This window comes from Carlito syrichta, unplaced genomic scaffold, assembly GCF_000164805.1.
Source record: "Carlito syrichta isolate Samal-C Ts95f unplaced genomic scaffold, Tarsius_syrichta-2.0.1 Scaffold307015, whole genome shotgun sequence".
Taxonomy (NCBI): Eukaryota; Metazoa; Chordata; class Mammalia; order Primates; family Tarsiidae; genus Carlito; species Carlito syrichta.
In genome coordinates, this window is record NW_007251111.1 from 100,445 (window position 1) to 109,099 (window position 8,655).

Below are 8,655 nucleotides of genomic sequence, written 5' to 3' on the forward strand. Positions count from 1 at the left end.
GAGGTCTTGCTGCCCAGGCGGGTCTCAAACCCGCGGGCTCAGGCAATCCACTCACCTCAGCCTCCCAAAGACGCGGGATTACAGGCTGAGCCACTGAGCCCGGCTTGCTTAACAGCAGATATAGGTATTCTAGTGTGCCTTCTGTTTAGTTCTCTGGACACATTATTTTTTCACTGTGCTAATGGCATGTAATATTTTTTACTGTTAAATACTCGTGTGTGAATAAGTGTAAGAAAATGTTTGCTCATTGTTAGCATACAAACTCAGAGTCAGGAATGATGGTGATACCCAACCACAGATTGTCTACATGAATGACTGACAGCAACGTCTTTCTTTTCTGATGGTTCATGCACAAAATTTAAAATATTCCATAAAATTACCTTCAAGCTATATGTATAAGGTAGAAAGAAAACTTAAATTTCATGTTTAGACTTAGGTCCCGTCTTCAAGATATCTCATTATGGATACGCAAATGTTCCAAGATCTGAAAAAATCTGAAATCCGAGACATTCTTGGTCCCGAGCATTTCAGATAAGCAATAGTCAACCTGTATGTATTATCTTTGGATATATATCTTCTTTTAAAATTTTTTATTTTGAAGATATGGGGTACAATTCATGGTTATGTATATAAAAGTTCATTATGCAGGTACCCTTGTTGATGAGGTGTGCCCTCCCTCCCCTGGCAGTTTCCCACTACTGCCAATGCTACCCCCTCCACAGTTTCCAACTACTGCCAATCCCTTTCTTATAGTATTATGATAATTGTTCCAGGTCCACTTATGAGTGAGAATATGTGGTACTCAGTTTTGGATACATGTCTTTAGAGAAGTACCTTCCTTGAAGAAACATCTATGAAAAGACTTGGAAATTTTTAAGTAGAGTTTTGAGGGTTTTTTCTTTTTTTGTTATTGAATTTTAAGAATTCTTTATATATTCTGGATACAAGTTGTTCGTCAGATATGTGATTTGGAAATATTTTCTCCCATTCAGTGGGTTGTCTTTTCACTTTCTTGGTGGTATCTTTTGAAGTGCAAATGTTTCGATAAAATCCAATTTTTTTATTTTTTATTTTGTCACTTGTGTTTTTGGTGTCATATCTAAGAGACTTTTGCCTGATCCAAGGTCATGAATATTTACTCCTATGTTTTCTTCTAAGATATTTATAAGTTCTAGCTCATACATTTAGGTCTATGATCTGTTTTTAGTTCATGCTTATAGAAATAGGGGTCTTCTTGAGCTAGAAGTCTGAATTCATTCTTTTGTACATGTAGATATCTAGTTGTCTCACCATCATTTCTGGAAAAGACGACTATATCTCTATTGGATGTTTTTGGCTTACTTGCAGAAAATCAGTGGACCATTTCTGGACTCTCAATTCGATTCCATTGGTCTATATTTCTAGCTTTTTGGCAGTGCTATGCAATCTTTATGACTGTAGCTCTGTAGTATGCTTTGATATGAAGAAATGTGAGTCCTCCATCTTTGTTCTTCTTTTTCCAAGACTTTTCTGGAAATTCTTAGTTCCTTGTATTGCCATGTAAATTTTAGGATCAGTTGTCAATTTCTGCCCAAAAATCTAGCTGAGATTTTAAGAGGGATTGTGTTGAATCTGTAGATCAATTTGGAAAGTAATGTCCTTTTAACAACATTAAGTCTTGTGACCCACAAACACAGAATGTTTTCCCATTTATTTAGGTCTTTTTTAACATCTTTCAACAGTGTTTTATAGTTTTCAGTCTTTAACGTCCATGGTTAAGTTTCTTCCTATGTTATTTTTGATGCTACTGTTAGTGGAATTGTTTCTTAATTTTAGTTTTGGATTTTTCATTGCTAGTATATATAATACAATTTTTAATATTAAGCTTGCATTCTGCAACTTTGCAGAATTCATTTACTTATTCTTTTTTTTTTTGAGTTGGAGTCTCACTCTGTCGCCCAGACTGGAGTGCAGTGGCCGCTCCCGGCCACCGCAGCCTCGACCTGCTGGGCTCCGGCGATCCTTCCGCCTCAGCCTTCCAAGTAGCCGGAATTACAGGCATGCGCTACCACGCCCGGCTGATTTTTTGATTTATTGTAGAGATGAGGTCTTGCCGCCCAGGCGGGTCTCGAACCCGCGGGCTCAGGCCATCCACTCACCTCAGCCTCCCAAAGGCGCGGGATGACAGGCTGAGCCACTGAGCCCGGCTCATTTATTTATTCTAATAGATGTGTGTGTGCGTATATTCATGAGGGTTTCTTACTTACAATATCATGTTGTTTGTAAAAGTTTTAAGTTTTCCTATACAGGCTAGATGCTTTTTTTCTCCTTTCATTGCCTAATTGGCCTAGTCAGAACCCCCATATGATGTTAAATAGACATTATAAGAGTGCATATCCTCGTTTTGCTATTGATCTTAGGGGGAAAGCTTTTAGTATTTCACCACGAGTAATGATGTCATCTGTGAGTTATTTGTAGATGCCCTTTGTCTGTGGAAAATTACACAAACTCAGAGTGCTTTTTGTCTACCTTTCAACTCAACAACAGTCAACACAGTAGACTTCTGTGACTAAACGTGTATATATTTTCCCCATACACCAAGCAAGCAATCATTCTGCAGCAGACACAAACTGGCATCCTCCAATTCAATTCAATTCTGATGCTATCTACCTAGAGACAACCACAGAAACCACAGGTTGAGGGCTCAGTCCCCCAAGACCGCCTTTCTCCTTCCCACCAATCACAAGTCTGGATCTCTAGAACTTCTGGGGCTTCAAGTTGAAGTTTCTACAAGCCCCCTCCACATTCAGATTTTCTATATCTAATTGAGTCCGTTTGGTTGTTTGTGTATTTCTAGAAATGTGTTCATTTCATCTAGGTTATTTCATTTGTTGGCATACAACTATTCATAGTATTTCCTTATTACCCTTTTCCTTTCCATAAGGTCGGCAGTAATGTACAAAGAGTTTAACCAACCGCACAGTTAGAGGCAACAGTCCCCACAAGAATACTTTTGCTTCTGACACCAAGTTTACAAGTTTGTGTGGGTTCTCAAAACCACCTTCAGGTTTGATGCTTCAATGGAAGGACTAACAGAACTCGCTGAAACAGAACTCACTGAAAGCCACTATACTCATGATTTATTACAAAAAGGCATACAAGTTTAAACTAAAAAGAAGGAGACACATAGAGCAAAGTCTGAGAGAGGTCCAAATGCAGAGCTTCAGATCATCCTCTTCATAGGTGGCATTACTTCCTCCCAGCCACAATGTGTGACAATACTCACAGGATATTGCCAGCTATGGAAGATCACCTGAGCCTTTGGTGTCCAAAGTTTTTGTTGGGACTTCATCACATAGTGCCCACGTGGCTGACCTTTGGTCTCCAGCAAGTTACCCAGGCTGGTCTTGAACCGGTGGGACTATTTTCCTAGAAAATAGTCTACGGTACCTCTGGAAGTCAGAAATAATATGGCATGGCCAAAATCTCCAAGCAACAAGACACTCCTACCAGGCAGCACATTCTAGAGGCCTAGAGACCACATGCCAGTAGCCAAGGAGAAAGCCTAGACGTCTCTCTTTGGGTCAGGTTAATTCTTCACTACATATAATGTTCTCTCTTTCATTTCGAATTTTAGTAATTTGCATCTTTTTTTTTTTCTTGGTTAGGTTATCTAAAAGTTTGTTTACTTTGTTGATCCTTTCAAAGAGCCAAATTTTTATTTCATTGATTTTCCCTATTGTTTTTGTACTTTCTAGTTTATTTCTACTCTATTATTTCCTTCTTTCTGTTTGTTTTGTGTTTAGTTGTTCTTCTCATTTCTGAAGGTGAAAGATTTTGTTATTGACTTAAATTTTTTTTTTTTTTTTTTTTTGAGTTGGAGTCTCACTCTGTCGCCCAGGCTGGAGTGCAGTGGCGTACTCCCGGTCACTGCAGCCTCTACCTGCTGGGTTCAGGCTATCCTTCCACCTCAGCCTTCCAAGTAGCTGGAACTACAGGCCCACGCCACCATGCCCAGCGAATTTTTTGATTTACTGTAGATATGAGGTCTCACCAAGTTACCCAGGCTGGTCTCGAACCCCTGGGCTCAGGCCACTACATTATTAAAGGCTTATTTATTACAGTTCCTTTGTTCTTTTTCTTGAGTCAGAATCTCACTCTGACACCCAGGCTGGAATGCAGTGGCATGCTCATGGCCACTGCAGCCTCGACCTACTGGGCTCAGGTAATCCTTTTGCCTTAGCCTTCCAAGTAGCTGGAACCACAGGTGTGTACTACCATGCCTGGCTAATTTTTTTTTTAATTTGTTGTAGAGACAAGGTCTCACCAAGTTACCCAGGCTGGTCTTAAACCGGTGGGCCCAGGCAATCCTCTCACCTAGGCCTCCCAAACTGCTGGGATTAGAGGCATGAGCCACCGCACCCAATCTAGGTACTATTTCTTGATGACCTATTTTGTGCTGGAGAGTTTCATAAGCTTCTCGTGTCCTTACCTTAACATTCATTAACGTCATCATTTATTCAGTGTTCAATCTGTTGAAAATGAATTCTTGGATGCCTTTTTCTTTGACCTTTCTCTAGATTTTCTTCCTTTCCTGCAGGCTACTTACTCCTTTCCATTTTGATTCAATGACTCCATTTCTTCTGCCATCTTTGTATGAATGAAGTTGGCAAGTGACCAAAAACTTAACTTGACCTGACTTGAATGAACAGAAAATGCTTTTGGCTCATGTAACTGAGAAATCCAAAGTGGGGTTCTGGCTTTAGGCACAGTTGGATGCAAGGACCAAATGAGGTGGTCAGGGGTCGCTCCCTATTTCTTGATACTACCTTCCTCTGTGTTGGTTTCACTTTCAGACAGGCCCTCAACTCACTGAGGCAAGACTTGCTAGTAACTCCAAGATTACACACTCTCCTATAACAATCCAAGCTTCTCTACAGGCAATGGAATTTCCGAATGTTCATTCTAGCAACATAATTAGCTTTGAGTAAGCACTCTGTTCAATCAAGGCTAATCACTGTGCAAGTTTGTGATTGATAGGGTCTAATTCTCATGCCTATTCCCAAAGTCCGGGTTCTAGTCACAGAGTGGATGGAATGGAAAGCCATAGTTTTTAAGTGCTACAAAAGCTGTACATAATTTGCCTTGACTTCATCTCCTACCTTGCCCCTCCTGATTCATACATCAGCTACACCAGCCTTCTATTTTTTGAGGTGTGGAACATGCTCTTTAGGGCTTCTGAACTTACTGTTGTCTCCGCCTAGAATTTCTGTTTACCAGATACCACTGCAAATCAAATGTTCATATATAGGTTGATCATCCTAGATCAAATGTCAACCTCTCTCATCACCTTGCTTCATTTTCCTCCATAGCACCTATCTAAAAGATGAACTCACTAAGGGTAGACACTCATGTAGTGGCAGGTATTAGATTAAGTACTTTATTTGGATAACTAGCTTGATGTTCTCAGCAATCCTATAAAGGAAGTGCTATTGCTAGTCCCAAATTAGAGTTGGGGTAGATAGAGAGGAACAGAAAGGTTAAGTAACTTACTCAGGATTTGCTGCATTTGGGACTCAAACAGAATCAGAATAACTTCCAAGCCTGTGCTCATATGCCCTGGGCTATGCTGACTCTTACTGCTGTCAGTCTCCCCATCCCACCAAAAAATAAGCTACATTGAACGAGGACTTTAAAAAATGCTATGTCAGCTGGGCTGGGTGGCTCAGCCTGTCATCCCGCGCCTTTGGGAGGCTGAGGTGAGTGGATCACCTGAGCCCGTGGGCTTGAGACCCGCCTGGGCAGCGAGACCTCATCTCTACAATAAATTAAAAAATCAGCCGGGCGTGGTAGCACGTGCCTGTAATTCCGGCTGCTCGGAAGGCTGAGGCGGAAGGATCGCCGGAGCCCAGCGGGTCGAGGCTGCGGTGGCCGGGAGCGGCCACTGCACCCCAGTCTGGGTGACTGAGTGAGACTCCAACTCAAAAAATAAATAAATAAATAAAAATAAAAAATGCTATGTCTCTAGCCCTTTGGCATGGGTGATGGTGAATTTTAGGGGCTGACCTAAAATTAAGATTAAGGAATACCTAGTGAACTAGTAAAACATGACTCCTGGATGTCTGTGAGGGTGTTTCTGAGGAGACTGGGGTGGGAGTCGGTGGACTCAGTGGGGACGATTCATCTCCAGCTTGGACAGACACCGTCCAATTGGCTGCCCGGCTAGAAGAAAGAAGGCAGAGAAAAGGTGAGTTCTTCTTTCTCTCTCTCCCTGGGAACTGGGACACTTGCTTTCCTGCCCTGGGACACCCAAGCTCTCTGGCCCGTGGGTTCCAGGACTTACACCAGTGGTCCTTCAGGTTCTCAGGCCTTTGGCCTCAGAATTATTCCATCGGCTTCCCTAGCTCTGAAGCTTTGGATGGGGGCTGAGACATGCTACCCTCCTCCCAGGGTCTCCAGCCTGCAGACGGCCTATTGTGGGACTTCTCAGCCTCCATAATCAAGGGAGCCGATTCCCCTAGTAAATCCCTTCTGATATGTCTGTCTCCACCCCTGGCTCTGCCTCTCTCCTGAACCCGTCCTCCCCTCCACTCTCATGGCCCTGGCAGCTTAGGTCCGCGCACCACCTCCCGTGGCTCAGCGCAACGGTTTCCTTGCTGGTGTCCCTACCTTCCACCTTTCTGTCTCCCCGCTCCATTCTCCACCCCGCGGCCCCCGTGATCTTCTGAAAGTAAAGTCTGGTCATTTTGCTCCTTCTTTTGATTGATGATTGATTGACTGATGAGTTGGAGTCTCGCTCTGTCGCCCAGCCTGGAGGGCCGCGGCCGCTCCCGGCCCCCGCAGCCTCGACCCGCTGGGCTCCGGCGATCCTGCCGCCTCCGCCTTCGGAGGGGCCGGAACTACAGGCGCGCGCGACCACGCCCGGCTCATTTTTGATTTATGGTAGAGAGGAGGTCTCGCCCAGGTGCCCAGGCGGGTCTCGAACCCGCGGGCTCAGGCCATCCACTCCCCTCAGCCGCCCAAAGCGCGGGATTACAGGCTAGGCCACCGAGCCTGGCTGATTTCGCTCCTTCTTGAAACCCTTCCGGGGGTCCATATCTTCCACCCTCAAAATAATGCATTAGCAAAGCTCTCCGAACGGGTCCTAAGCTCACCCCTGCAACTTCGCCTCTTCGTGGCTCCCATCAGACGCCACAACGCAGACCTTGAGGCTCTTCCGAGGGCCGTGCTCCCTGGTGGGCCGTCCCCGCGCTGCGCTTCCTCGCGCCGAGAACTGGCGCCTGGCCAGCTGCTGCTTGTTTCTCCGCTCTCACTTTCGCTCCGCTGCCGTGGGAAGGGCAGCAGAACCCACGCCCACAGAACCCTAGCCTTCCTCCGATGCAGACACCCACCTTGCCGTCTCATCCTGGCTTGCCGCCCTCTCTCCACTGGGTACGCTCCTGCGAGCAGAGAATGTGCCCACCCTGTCCAGTTCTATCCCCTCCTTGCCTAGAACGGTTTCTGGCAGATAACAGGCAACCACGCTTGTAAAATTAAATGAAGCCTCATTTTCTAGATCAAGAGGTACTCACAATTGTTAAGTAATAGAGCCCACATCCAAATCCAAGCACGTCTGGTTCCGCAACACCGAGACCGACCCGGTTATGGGAGGTGGTTATGAACCTGACCTTGTTTGGGAACTGCAGCAATCCCGATGTCCGCGGGCCTGATTATCACGCTGTGGGGACAGTACATGGAGAGACTGACCCAGTTAGGGGAGATGGTCGTGAACTTGAACGGCCTCATCAAGTATATGGAGGAGGCAAATAGGCAGCCTCTTGATGTAAGTGTGGCAGAAAATGTCATTGTACGTATCTGGGAAAACCTCCAGAAATTTCTTCCTGAGGGAGTTCTTTATAAAGTACAAGTGTAGGGACTCACAATAATATCGTTTACTTTAATTTATAGACCCTTTTAAAAAATACAACAATAAAAGCTCTTATAGACTGCTGGGCCGATGATTTTAATTGTAATGCTAATTACATATGTACATCTCAGGTAAGTTCTACTAAAGAAAATCACTGTAAATGAACATTGACTTATGATGCTGATAAAAATATATAATTCAAAAGCATTAATGATGTTTTGTTGTGACTGGTTGTCAATGCTGTCATAGTGAATATGTCTATACCACTAGATAAAATTTTCTACTTAAACTACATAAAACTTAAATTTACAGTGTTTACAACATACCATGAATGCATCTGGTCTTCACTTGTGTACATCCATCATTTAAATGTTAAGTATGCTTCTATACTTTTCACTAACCTTTAATTAAACTCATACCACTTGGTATCAGAATTAATTTTTTTATTTTTTATTTTAGGCCATCTTGAGAACATTTTATTTTTTAATGTACCAGACATATGCCACAGAGTACGTGCTTTATGAGATAAATAACCTCACTCATAAATTGCTCAATTTATTAGATCAAATATGTTTTAAACAATGTTAAATATGGTTTGGGTTACATCTAGGCAAAACGATACGGATTTTTCAGGTCAGCCTGGGCCTCGAGAGTGTCAGCTCAATGGGTCGGCCAGCCAAACCCCAGAGAGGGTCGTCTCAAGGGGCTGGTAAGCCTAGCCCCAGAAGTGTTGGCTCTAATGGGCTGGAAAGTCAAGCCCTGAGAGTGTT

At 43.8% G+C, this 8,655-nt stretch overlaps 1 pseudogene; it reads right to left on the reverse strand.

The window, feature by feature from the left end:
• Positions 1 to 7,383, reverse strand: part of LOC103266087 — a 20,375-nt pseudogene extending 12,992 nt beyond the window's left edge.
• Positions 7,384 to 8,655: the final 1,272 nt, after the last annotated feature.